General features: G+C 41.9%; 1 pseudogene across 1 annotated transcript in view; it reads left to right on the forward strand.

Annotated features, from left to right (window-relative positions):
* The first annotated feature begins 5731 nt into the window (after positions 1-5731).
* LOC311148154 (low-density lipoprotein receptor-related protein 1-like) overlaps positions 5732-12023 on the forward strand; it is a 186430-nt pseudogene continuing 180138 nt past the window's right edge. The window contains exon 1 of the transcript in view: positions 5732-6033. The product of the transcript in view is annotated as a low-density lipoprotein receptor-related protein 1-like (transcript). The remainder of the gene's footprint in view (positions 6034-12023) is intronic.

Below are 12023 nucleotides of genomic sequence, written 5' to 3' on the forward strand. Positions count from 1 at the left end.
CGGCTACGACAGAGCCTGGATTCGAACCAGGATCTCTAGTGGCACAGCTAGCACTGCGATGCAGTGCCTTAGACCACTGCGCCACTCGGGAGATTTTCATGAATGTGTCAAGAGATACAGGATTAAAAAACTTGAGTGTCTCCATTGATCCTAGGTCTTGGCAGTTCTGTGCAGACTCAGGACAACTAAGCTTTGGAGAAATACGCAGATTCAAAGAGGAGTCCGTAATTTGCTTTCTAATGATCATGATCTTTTCATCAAAGAAGTTCATGAATTTATCACTGCTGAAGGGAAAGCTATCCTCTCTTGTTGAATGCTGCTTTTTAGTTAGCTTTGCGACAGTATCACAAATACATTTAGGATTGTTCTTATTCTCCTCAATTAGGTTGGGAAAATAGGATGATTTAGCAGCAGTGATGGCTCTTCGATATTGCACGGTACTGTCTTTCCAAGCTAGTAGGAAGACTTCCGGTTTGGTGGAGCGCCATTTCAGGGTTCGGGTATTTTCTGTATACCAGTGAGCAAATTTCTTGTGACAAATGTTTTTTGTTTTTAGGGGTGCGACTACATCTAGGGTATTACGCAAGGTAAAATGTAGATCCTCAGTTAGGTGGTTAACCGATTTTTGTACTCTGACGTCCTTGGGTAGGTGGAGGGAGTCTGGAAGGACATCCAGAATCTTTGGGTTGTCTGAGAATTTATAGCACGGCTTTTGATGATCCTTGGTTGGGGTCTGAGCAGGACAAAACTAGATCCAGGGTATGACTGTGGCAATGGGTAGGTCTGGAGACATGTTGGACAAAACCCACTGAGTCGATGATGGCTCCGAAAGCCTTTTGAAGTGGGTATATGGACTTTTCCAAGTGAATATTAAAGTCACCAAAAATGTGAATATAATCTGCCATGACTACAAGGTCCGATAGGAATTCAGGGAACTCAGTGAGGAACGCTGTATACAGCCCAGGAGGCCTGTAAACAGTAGCTATAAAAAGTGATTGAGTAGATGGCTTTATAGATTTCACGACTAGAAGCTCAAAAGACGAAAACGCAGTCATTTTTTTGTTGTTGTGTAAATTGAAATTTGCTGTCATAAATGTTAGCAACACCTCCGCCTTTGCAGGATGCGTGGCAGATATGGTCACTAGTGTAACCAGGAGGATAGGCCTAATTTAACACAGTAAATGAATCAGGCTTGAGCCATGTTTCAGTCAGGCCAATCACATCAAGATTATGATCAGTGATTCGTTCATTGACTATGACTGCCTTGGAAGTGAGGGATCTAACATTAAGTAACCCTGCAGGGACTGTGCAGGGGGATTTATACTACTATCTGTACTTACTGGTGGCACAGACGCTGTTTCATCCTTTTCTACACTTAAATTGCCCTTGCCTAACGATTGCATCTGAAGCTGTGCTTGCAACACGGCTATCTTCACCATAAGGCGATAGTTCTCCTGTATATTATGAGTACAGCGACCGCAATTAGATGGCATAGTGTAAATGTTACTACTTAGCTTTTTCGGCTGGTGGAGGTCCTGTAGAACCATATCCAGATAAAGCGTCCGGGGTGAAAAAGTTGAATGAAAAAAGTAGAGCAAGGAAAAAACTAAGACATTGATAAATGTATTAAAAGTAAAAACCGAAAAGTTTGGCAGATAGCCAAGTAGCAACAAACAGCACAGAGACAAGTCCAGAAGTGCTTCTGTCTCTACACTCTTAGAAAAAGGGGTTCTTCGGCTGTCCCCATAGGATAACCCTTTTTGCTTCCAGGTAGAACCCTCTGTGTAAAGGGATCAAGATGGAACCCAAAAGGGTTCTACCTGGAACCATAAAGGGTTATTCAAAGGGTTCTCCTATTGGGACAGCAAATAACCCTTTTTAGGTTCTAGATAGCGCGGTTTTTCTAAGAGTGTATGTTGGAAGACTTCTGCAGGCTGGGGTGTTCTCTGCACCAAACGCTGAAAACAAACATCCATGCCCTGCAGCTTTTGGTGGTGAGAGTAAGCTCAAATGTAACATTTGAAAGCTGCAGCAATTATTTCTATTCAATTTTCCTCCCACTTTTATAATGAATCTCTGTTATTATTAAAATGATTAAACGGTTATTGTGCTTTTAAATGAAATAACACCAGTAAACATAAGATATCTAAATATGAGTTGATAATCATTTGTCATCAATAATCATTTATCCTATATATCTTGATGGTTGATACTTGATATACAGTACATTGAAAGTCTAACTATATACTACAACAAACGTTCCATTTACACCATGTTAAGTGTTCAGTGCCCTCTGCAGGTCTGGAAGGGTTAGATCATTTTAGTTTCTGGTGTCTATATTAGGATGTTGGTGTTTTCATACTAAAATCAACTGACTATAAGCTGTCTATCTAAAATCCACCAGAAGGCATGATATCATCTAAGGTCACGATAGAAGTACTTTTTTGGGTCAAGTAGTTTTACAGATTCATATTGTAGTTTGACTATGGCAACAAGCCAGGTCAACCCCTGTGCACGGAAGTCATCAGTGGAGGCATGCAAAAGATATGTGTTGTGGATGATCTGTCCTTTGTCTGCCTCTCTAAGTATCCAAATCCTTCCACTCCATATTTGTAATAGTTGCTTATTACTTATAACAGTAGGTGTCAGCCTTATATTGCTTGCTTCCCAAATGGCTCCCTATTCCCAACATAGTTCACTACTTTTGACCAGAGCCCTATGGGCCCTTATCAAAACGAGTGCACTATATAGGGTATAGGGTGCCATTTGGGACATACATTCTCTTAGAGGGGGATCTAGATAGGATCTCTGTTTGTACTCTGACTTCCCCTGTCGCCCCAGGCCTTGGAAACCACACCAAATCCCACTCTATGTTTTCTAAGTCCATGATAATGGATTATCAATGGGCCAAAGTTTGTTAGATCGATATATGTTTTGACACACCATCTTCGTGTTTTTGACTCATCAGGAGAATCTCAATTGCATACTCCTCGTGTCCTCTCTCCTCGTCTCCTTCTCGAAACGCATTGGATGAGAACGCCAGAGGTCCCTCCCCCCTGACTATGTCACTCAGATTCTTAGTATCAGTCTGAGAGAGAGAGAGAGAGAGAGAGAGAGAGAGAGAGAGAGAGAGAGAGAGAGAGAGAGAGAGAGAAGAGAGAGAGAGAGAGAGAGAGAGAGAGAGGAGAGAGAAGAGAGAGAGAGAGAGAGAGAGAGAGAGAGAGAGAGAGAGAGAGAGAAGAGAGAGAGAGAGAGAGAGAGAGAGAGAGAGAGAGAGAGAGAGAGAGAGAGAGAGAGAGAGAGAGAGATGAGAGAGAGAGAGAGAGAGAGAGAGAGAGAGAGAGAGAGAGAGAGAGAGAGAGAGAGAGAGAGAGAGAGTTATTTAAGCCAGCCTCAGATCTCTGTTTCTCTCCGATGGGTTATAGACATTTTCATTGTCTAACTGCACCAGATGGAAACCAACTTCCTCTACTACCCCAAGTCTTGGTTGCTTCCCAACTGACACCCTATTCCCTATGTAGTGCACTACTTTTGACCAGGGCCATAAGATATCCCTATGATAGGGAACTGGTCAAAAGTAGTGCACTGTACGAAATAGGGTGCCATTTGGGACTCACCCTTGGAAACAAGCCATAATACAACTCTGCTGCTTTGGGAATAAATAGGGATTTTTATTATGCAGCATTGTGAACTGAGCTGACATTCATAGGATGGGAATCCATATATCACTGATGATTGAATCATGATGTCAGATGTTATGTCAGAGTCCAGAGTACATTTTTTATGTGCATTAGTTTGGCTATGGCTTTGTCTAAAGTGAATGAAATGTGTAAGCTATTTTATAGCCTAATTTATAGGCTATTCAATGCTTATGAATTGCATTGCTTAAAGTTATTGTTCAGCACATTTTGCCTAAAAAGCTGTATATATATTTTTTGCATTCATTTTCCCCCAGCCCATATACTCTACAGTTATTATGAGCTGTTACCACATTAGACTATTGAGATGCGCCTGCTAGGAAAACTCTGTGCTACTACTGTTGAAGAATGGTGCTCTCTGAGTTAGATGCCATGTCCTTCATTTACCACAAGAGGAGGTTCTCTCCTGAGAAATGCAGTGGAGTGGGTTCAATTATGTATATAAACCCTGGTTTGCTGATGCTATGTATTGGCCGTTGAGAGTAGGCACAGTCGTCCATAGGAATGAATGGAATTCTATTGTATTTCAATTAAATGTTTCAAGGACAAAATTACATGTATTTAAGTATGTTCTTGTTGTAGTGGGGACAGTAACATTAGGAATCTCAAAAAAGTATACTTTAAGGAAAATGTTTTTATACATTTTTATGTTTAGCTCACATAATATCATTTAAAAGTATGCATTAAGGTGTCTGTAATAGAATAAACATGGAAAAAACGAATGTAGACATTAATAAATAGCTTCTATATCTTCCAATATATATTTTTTAATGGTTGGGGCGTCCCAAGATGGAGGCACAGACAACTTAATGCATACTTTTTAATTATATTATGTGAAATAAACATTTTTTTTAATGAAAAGATATATACAAATATTTTCCTTTAAGTATAATTTTTTTAGATGACTAATGTTACTGTCCCCAGTACAACAACAAAAATACTTAAATACATGTAATTTTGTCCTTGAAACATTTAATTGAAATACTGTAGAATTCCATTCATTCTTATGGAGGATTGCTCCTACTGGGGAGTGCCACTGCCAATATGGCCGACCAATGGCTTCAAAGCTTCTCAATGGCACAAACATAGCATCAGCAATCGAGGGTTTATATACATCATTGGTCTGAGTCAGAGAATGTTCTCTGAGTGGGATGTCATAGAAAGTCCAAAGATCTGTTTTGAATATAGCACATCCTTCCTCTCTGGAACCCTGGCTGGGAGGCATCTCATGATAATAATAACAATATCCATGATCTCATCTGTCATCATAGTAACATAGAAGCCTAAGGGTATGATTCTGGACAGCTCTACCATGCACACTTATCAGTGCTGAAGTTAAGAGCAGCTGTGTGTGCACAAAGCTAGGGAAAAGCTTCAAAAGTGTTGCAAGACCCAATGTGACATTCTTTAAAAAGTATTAAAATATGGACATTAAATATGTTCTGTGTTATATACAGTAGGCCAATGTGTTATAATATTTCGGACCTGTTCAACTCTAATGACAGACAGATTTGAGGGTGTCCACTTGTTAACCAAATTGAAACTGCAGAAAACAACTGTCCTTGTGCCAATATGGTTGGTGTAGTGGCGCCAGTTGAATGCGCTGAAAAGCGTCTCGGCGCTTGCGCAAAGGGAGCTTGCCGCGTAGTTTCCGATTTTCTGTAAGAATTTAATTGGTGACGTCATCCACTGGTTCCAGAGTGCTGTGTGTGTCGGAGCTTCAGACTCACCAGCATCCACTCAATGTGTTGTAACCACCAGTAACAGAGGCGGTTGAGCTCCCAAAGAAAAAGGCGCTTTTATTTTTAATTTTATGGCATGGGATATTTTCAACACTGCCGCAGTGACGGAGATTTGAGGAGCTTGTGAACTAGTTGGACATTTCTAGAGGAATGGTGAAGCCACATTGTGTTCACAATAGATTTTCCTTTGAAAAATAGTGTGTGGGCTTATATGGATCATGCATGCTGATAATGTATAATACATATACATGACTGTGCATGAGCACAACACGTAGGCTCACTAGGCTTTAGCAAGCCTCTCTCTGTTTCTACATTTGGATCCATAGCCTACTGCTGCCTACCTTTGCTATTCTCAGTGCGTGGTTGCAGGGCGCAAAGAGAACGGGCAATCGCACCGGACCATTCGGGGTGTTCGGATGAGGTGTTTGAATATATTATTTGATTTTAGAATTCTAGCCAACGTTATATCCAGTATTTTTTTTTTAACAAAAAAGCAATGCCATCTGGCATTGCAAAGGTGTTGGCAATGAGGTTGTTCTTCGTGGGATTTCTGCTCAGTTTGGAGATCCTATCTCCTACAGCAGCTATTGATGGTAAGTGACAGTCTAGTGTGTTGTAGCCTATTGCATTGTGAAACTGCATGCCCACTCTTTAGCAATATAGGTCTATCATGCAATGTAGGCTATTCACCACATAGCCTGCTGTTCGCCCCAGCAAAAATGTCTTCATAACACCTATAGGCTTTAGACTCAACCAGTCTGCTAGTGATCGATATGAACAATAGGGCCAGGCTATTCCTTCTAATCATATAGGTGCCATATTTGTGAGACATACTTCATAGGATATAGGCAATCTAACCTGCTCACCTTTTGTCAAATGCTCATTTCATAACCACCTGTCTGTAGCCAGCATACATGATTCATTTAGTGTGTTATTGACATAACAAAACAACTGTCGTCAACTAACCTACAGATGTGTTGAGCTTCATATGGGTTCATTTTTTTGCTTAAATCAAAGGGGATTCAAAGCCATGTATGACAGTGTCGTGCTACCAGCTGCTCGGTTTGACTCCCATTCCCAGATGAGATGTAGCCCCACGAATGATTCAAAATACTGTATGCCCTTTGTTCTTGTTCTGTTGTTGACATGCTCGTTCAATGTTGTCTTATAAGGTTATTCAGCAGCTAGACAAAACATATATCACAGCACATCGCTGAAAGGGAAAGGCCTGCGCGTCCCCAGTTCTAGGTAGGCAGCACACTTTCCCTTGAATCGATCAGTAGGCTATACGGACCCGATCAATATGCACATGCATTGCACCGATTTCGCCGCTGTAGAATGCCCAAACATTTGTAGCTATCATTCGCGGGTTTTAAAGGTGGCCTATTTATGCGTGTGAATCGTTTATGGTTCAGAATCTATGTGGCTGTAGGCTAGGGATTTTTTTTGTTGCAGTGATCAGGTTACACCTTCGCGGGTTCAGTTCAAACCAAATCCTATTGAAATATTTGTGTTGAGCTGCATGCGATTTAGGATGTAAAAACAACTATGTTGCGGTTGTTCAGTTGTAATCTTTATAAAGGTAGGCTATTGTCGTGGCTTGTCCGGAGGAGAAGCTAAGGTTAGAAAGTATTGGAAACGATACATTCATCACAACGTCATAGGCCTACTCACTTGATGACAGTCAGATAGACTATAGAGAACTGAATTAAATAATCGAGTAATTTTCGAGTAATTTACAATAATGATCGGCTACATTCTAAAGTGCATTCTTGCAACAATTACACTATCTCGTGCGACAATATGGCCATGCACTTTCAGAGCGAGAACATTGTAACATTGTAGCCAATGATTTGGAAAGTCTGGCAACTTCGTTGCTATACAGTGTCAAATAGACCAGCATTTGTCATATAGTGTCACTGGCATAGTTAATTTGACTTGAAGGGAATGAATAGGCTGCTCTTGTATTATAGGTAACTCATACCACATCGGCTATGCATATCTAAAGCCACACAACCAGATATTGGACTGAATCGTTTTTCTCATGAACATTTTGTTACAAAAGAGAGATGGACTTTAGTTGTTTTGGTGTGTTTTAAAACCTCATGGTCACTCAATAGTGCACTACTGAGCCAGCACAATGAGAGTTACAAAATACACTCTTACTAAACAACCCACTAAACACCTTTGCAAAAATACCCCAAATTATTTTCAGTGATGTGCATAAATAATGCATTGTGTTTCCAAGGCATTGAAGGCATTTTTATAAAGGTCCCTCCCAACTGATTTGAATAATACAGTTGGCCTACATCTGCTCATTTAGTTCTTGAAACTAAGGATACTGAGATTTCAGTAGGTTTCCTTCCATTCACCTTCATAATCCTCCATATAATCCATATTGTTAAAATGTAGGCTACTCCATAGTAGAAGCTAACAATGATGCTCTTGTATGGACATTAAAGAAAGAGAAAATACTTCAGTCAATCACTGAAGGCTCACAATCTTACTCACTGTCACTGTCTGGGTTGGGGGGAATGTTGGGAAACATTGGACAGTACAGAACAGTACAGCAGCTGATCTTGTTGCTAGCACTCGCCACTGATGGGAAATGCACAAAACAAAAACTTTACCAGCAGGAATCAATCCGTCTGGAGACCCTTGTGAGTCTCCACATGACGTTCAGGTAACATTTACATTTACATTTACGTCATTTAGCAGACACTCTTATCCAGAGCGACTTACAAATAGGTGCATTCACCTTATAGCCAGTGGGATAACCACTTTACAATGTTTTTTTTTTTTTTTTATGTTTTTTTTTTGGGGGGGGGGGGGGGGGGGGGGGGGGTGGAGTAAAGTGGGGGGGGGGGGGGGGGGGGGTTGAAGGATTACTTTATCCTATCCCAGGTATTCCTTAAAGAGGTGGGGTTTCAAATGTCTCTGGAGCCCAGCCAACAGCGAGTTGCAGTAATCCAGACGGGAGATGACAAGTGCCTGGATTAGGACCTGTGCCGCTTCCTGTGTAAGGCAGGGTCGTACTCTCCGAATGTTGTAGAGCATGAACCTACAGGATCGGGTCACCGCCTTGATGTTAGCGGAGAACGACAGGGTGTTGTCCAGGGTCACGCCAAGGCTCTTCGCACTCTGGGAGGAGGACACAACGGAGTTGTCAACCGTGATGGCGAGATCATGGAACGGGCAGTCCTTCCCCGGGAGGAAGGGCAGCTCCGTCTTGCCGAGGTTCAGCTTGAGGTGGTGATCCATCATCCATACTGATATGTCTGCCAGACATGCAGAGATGCGATTCGCCACCTGGTTATCAGAAGGGGGAAAGGAGAAGATTAGTTGTGTGTCGTCAGCGTAGCAATGATAGGAGAGGCCATGTGAGGATATGACAGAGCCAAGTGACTTGGTGTATAGCGAGAATAGGAGAGGGCCTAGAACTGAGCCCTGGCCGTACATTATGTACGGCCAGACCAGTGATGGGGAAATGTTGGGAAACACTGGACAATCACAGGACAGTACAGCATCTGATCTTAGAAAAACTAAACAAACATTAGCAGCAGGAATCAATCCCTGTTTATGTTTGGGTAACAGTAAGTACGACCAGAGCAATGATAGGAAATGTTGGGAAACATTGGACAGGACAGAATCTGATCTCATGTTGCAAGCAGCATGATGATGACAAATGGGTGAGTGAGTAAGTGAGTCGATGCTATGCTAGAGTCCAAGGGAGAGAGGAGGGAGGGGGCGAGTGAGTGCTTGGATGCTAAAGGGAAGGGAAGAGGAGGGAGGGGATGAGTGAGTAAGAGAGGGATGCTGCTATGCTAGAGGCCAGGTTCAGCCACTTAAGCTGAAACACAATGATTCATCCGGATCACAATTGGGCTCGGCTGGACGCAGTGTGAATTAGGGATTTAGGAAAGGAGGAGATTGAGCAAGCTAAGGTCAGAGTTTAGGGCCATCCACTGTTCTGTTCCAGGACTGTCCTGGCTAGCTGGAGATGGTTTACCTTTAGTTGTTCTGTTCCAGGACTGTCCTGGCTAGCTGGATATGGTTTATATATCTTTAGCTGCACAATCAAACAACTCTGTTTAGATATCAAAGATGCAAATCCAGAAACATCGGACACTTGATCACGTTAATGTTGTAATTGTGGCATAAAGGTTTTATCAAATAGCAATTGTATTATGTTACATTTGCTCCAGTATGTTATGGAGGGAGAAGATATACTGTAGCCTATGTGTAGCTTCTTGATCATTTCACCACCACTAAAAACACATAGCAGTCCTCGTACTGTATGACTCATATCTGACAGGAAAAGATACAGATGGGACGCCTCCTACAAATCAACCCATTATGTGTAGGATGTACAGTATTTATATGTCCCTTTGACAGTGAGCATGTTTTGTAGTAAAAAAGATAAGAAGAAAAGGTCCTAAGAAAATGACCCCCCTATGATCATCCGGGGTCATTTTCTTTTGACGTTTTCTGTGGGTCAGGAGGTGAAGAGAGAGGGTGAATTCCAGAGACTGTTTTCCTGACCCTATAATTTTTTTTCTATAATCCAATCAAATAAAATGTTTATTGTCACATGCGCCGAATACAACCTTACAGTGAAATGCTTACTTACAAGCCCTTAACCAACAATGCAGTTTTAGGAAAAATCATGCAAATAGTTCGGGTAGCCATTTGATTAGCTGTTCAGGAGTCTTAAGGCTTGTAAGGGTTGGTTTGAGGTGTGACCCAGGTGCGGTTAAGGATAGACAGTAGGCAGAGATGGTGAAACAAGGATCTTTACTGGTGGTCCAAAAGCCAGGATACAAAACAACAGACTATACATGAAAACAAATGAGGAGCACATAGGTCTCCAAATAACAGGCAGACAACAAACAATACGAAATACTAACTCTGACTGGAAAAACACAATGACACAGGGAGAACACTTCTCGAGTACCTACAACTCCGTCACGTAATCCGACACTGATACGTACTGCTTGACATCAAGAAACTGAGCAAGGGAACACAGGGACGTGAGGGCATAAATACACAGGTGAATCAGATAGCCACAGGTGACACCAATAGGCAGATAATTAGTCCCGACTGTGAGTGAGGAGGTGCCTATGGTTGACGGAGGATGACACCTAGTGGGTCGCTCCGGAACTGCGACCCACTCCTGTAACAATGGCTTGGGGGTAGAAGCTGTTAAGAAGCCTTTTGGACCTAGACTTGGCGCTCCGGTACCGCTTTCCGTGCGGTAGCAGAAAGAACAGTCTATGACTAGGGTGACTGGAGTCCTTGACAATTTTTAGGGCCTTCCTCTGACACCGCCTGGTATAGAGGACCTGGATGGCAGAAAGCTTGGCCCCAGTGATGTACTGGGCTGTACGCACTACCCTCTGTAGTGAATTGCGGTCGGAGGCCGAGCAGTTTCCATACCAGGCAGTGATGCAACAAGTTTGGACACACCTACTCATTCAAGGGTTTTTATTTATTTTTACAATTTTCTACATTGTAGAATAATAGTGAAGACATCAAAACTATGAAATAACACATATGGAATCATGTAGTAACCAAAAAAGTGTAGAACAAATCAAAATATATTTTATATTTGAGATTCTACAAATAGCCACCCTTTGCCTTGAGGACAGCTTTGCACACTCTTGGCATTCTCTCAACCAGCTTCACCTGGAATGCTTTTCCAACAGTCTTGAAGGAGTTCTCACATATGCTGAGCACTTGTTGGATGCTTTTCCTTCACTCTGCGGTCCGACTCATCCCAAACCATCTCAATTTGGTTGAGGTCGGGGGATTGTGGAGGCCAGGTCATCTGATGCAGCACTCCATCACTCTCCGTCTTGGTAAAATAGCCCTTACACAACCTGGAGGTGTGTTGGGTCATTGTCCTGTTGAAAAACAAATGATAGTCCCACTAAGCCCAAACCAGATGGGATGGCGTATCGCTGCAGAATGCTGTGGTAGCCATGCTGTGGTGGTCCTCATGAGAGCCAGTTTCATCATAGCGCTTGATGGTTTTTGTGACTGCACTTGAATAAACTTTCAAAGTTCTTGAAATGTTCCGTATTGACTGCCCTTCATGTCTTAAAGTAATGATAGACTGTCGTTTCTCTTTGCTTATTTGAGCTGTTCTTGCCATAATATGGACTTGGTCTTTTACCAAATAGGGCTATATTCTGTGCTATATTCTCTCCTCAGAACATTCAGAACCAGCACTGGAAACATCTACCAGGAACATTCTAGAACATTCTGTATCCTCCACACACATTCAACGGATCATAGATTTTACATTACTCTCTTTAGACTCTACCTTAGCCTGGACACCATTTTATTGCTGCTCTCTTACCATCTCCTTATGGAATTGTCATGTTTGGCTTGACAATGATAGCAATGGAGTTCGCAAGATCACAAAGACATCTGGGACCAGGTTATCTCTACCTGGCTAGCCTGTCACTAGCAATGGTCATCAAAATTGTTGAAAGGTTTTTCTAATAAATAATCATTCTAATAAATGCAACAGTTGGACAATGGATGAAGATTATCCAAAAGTTTTGAAATTTTTAAATGT

The sequence above is a fragment of the Coregonus lavaretus genome (assembly GCF_964263955.1).
Source record: "Coregonus lavaretus genome assembly, chromosome: 20".
Lineage (NCBI taxonomy): Eukaryota > Metazoa > Chordata > Actinopteri > Salmoniformes > Salmonidae > Coregonus > Coregonus lavaretus.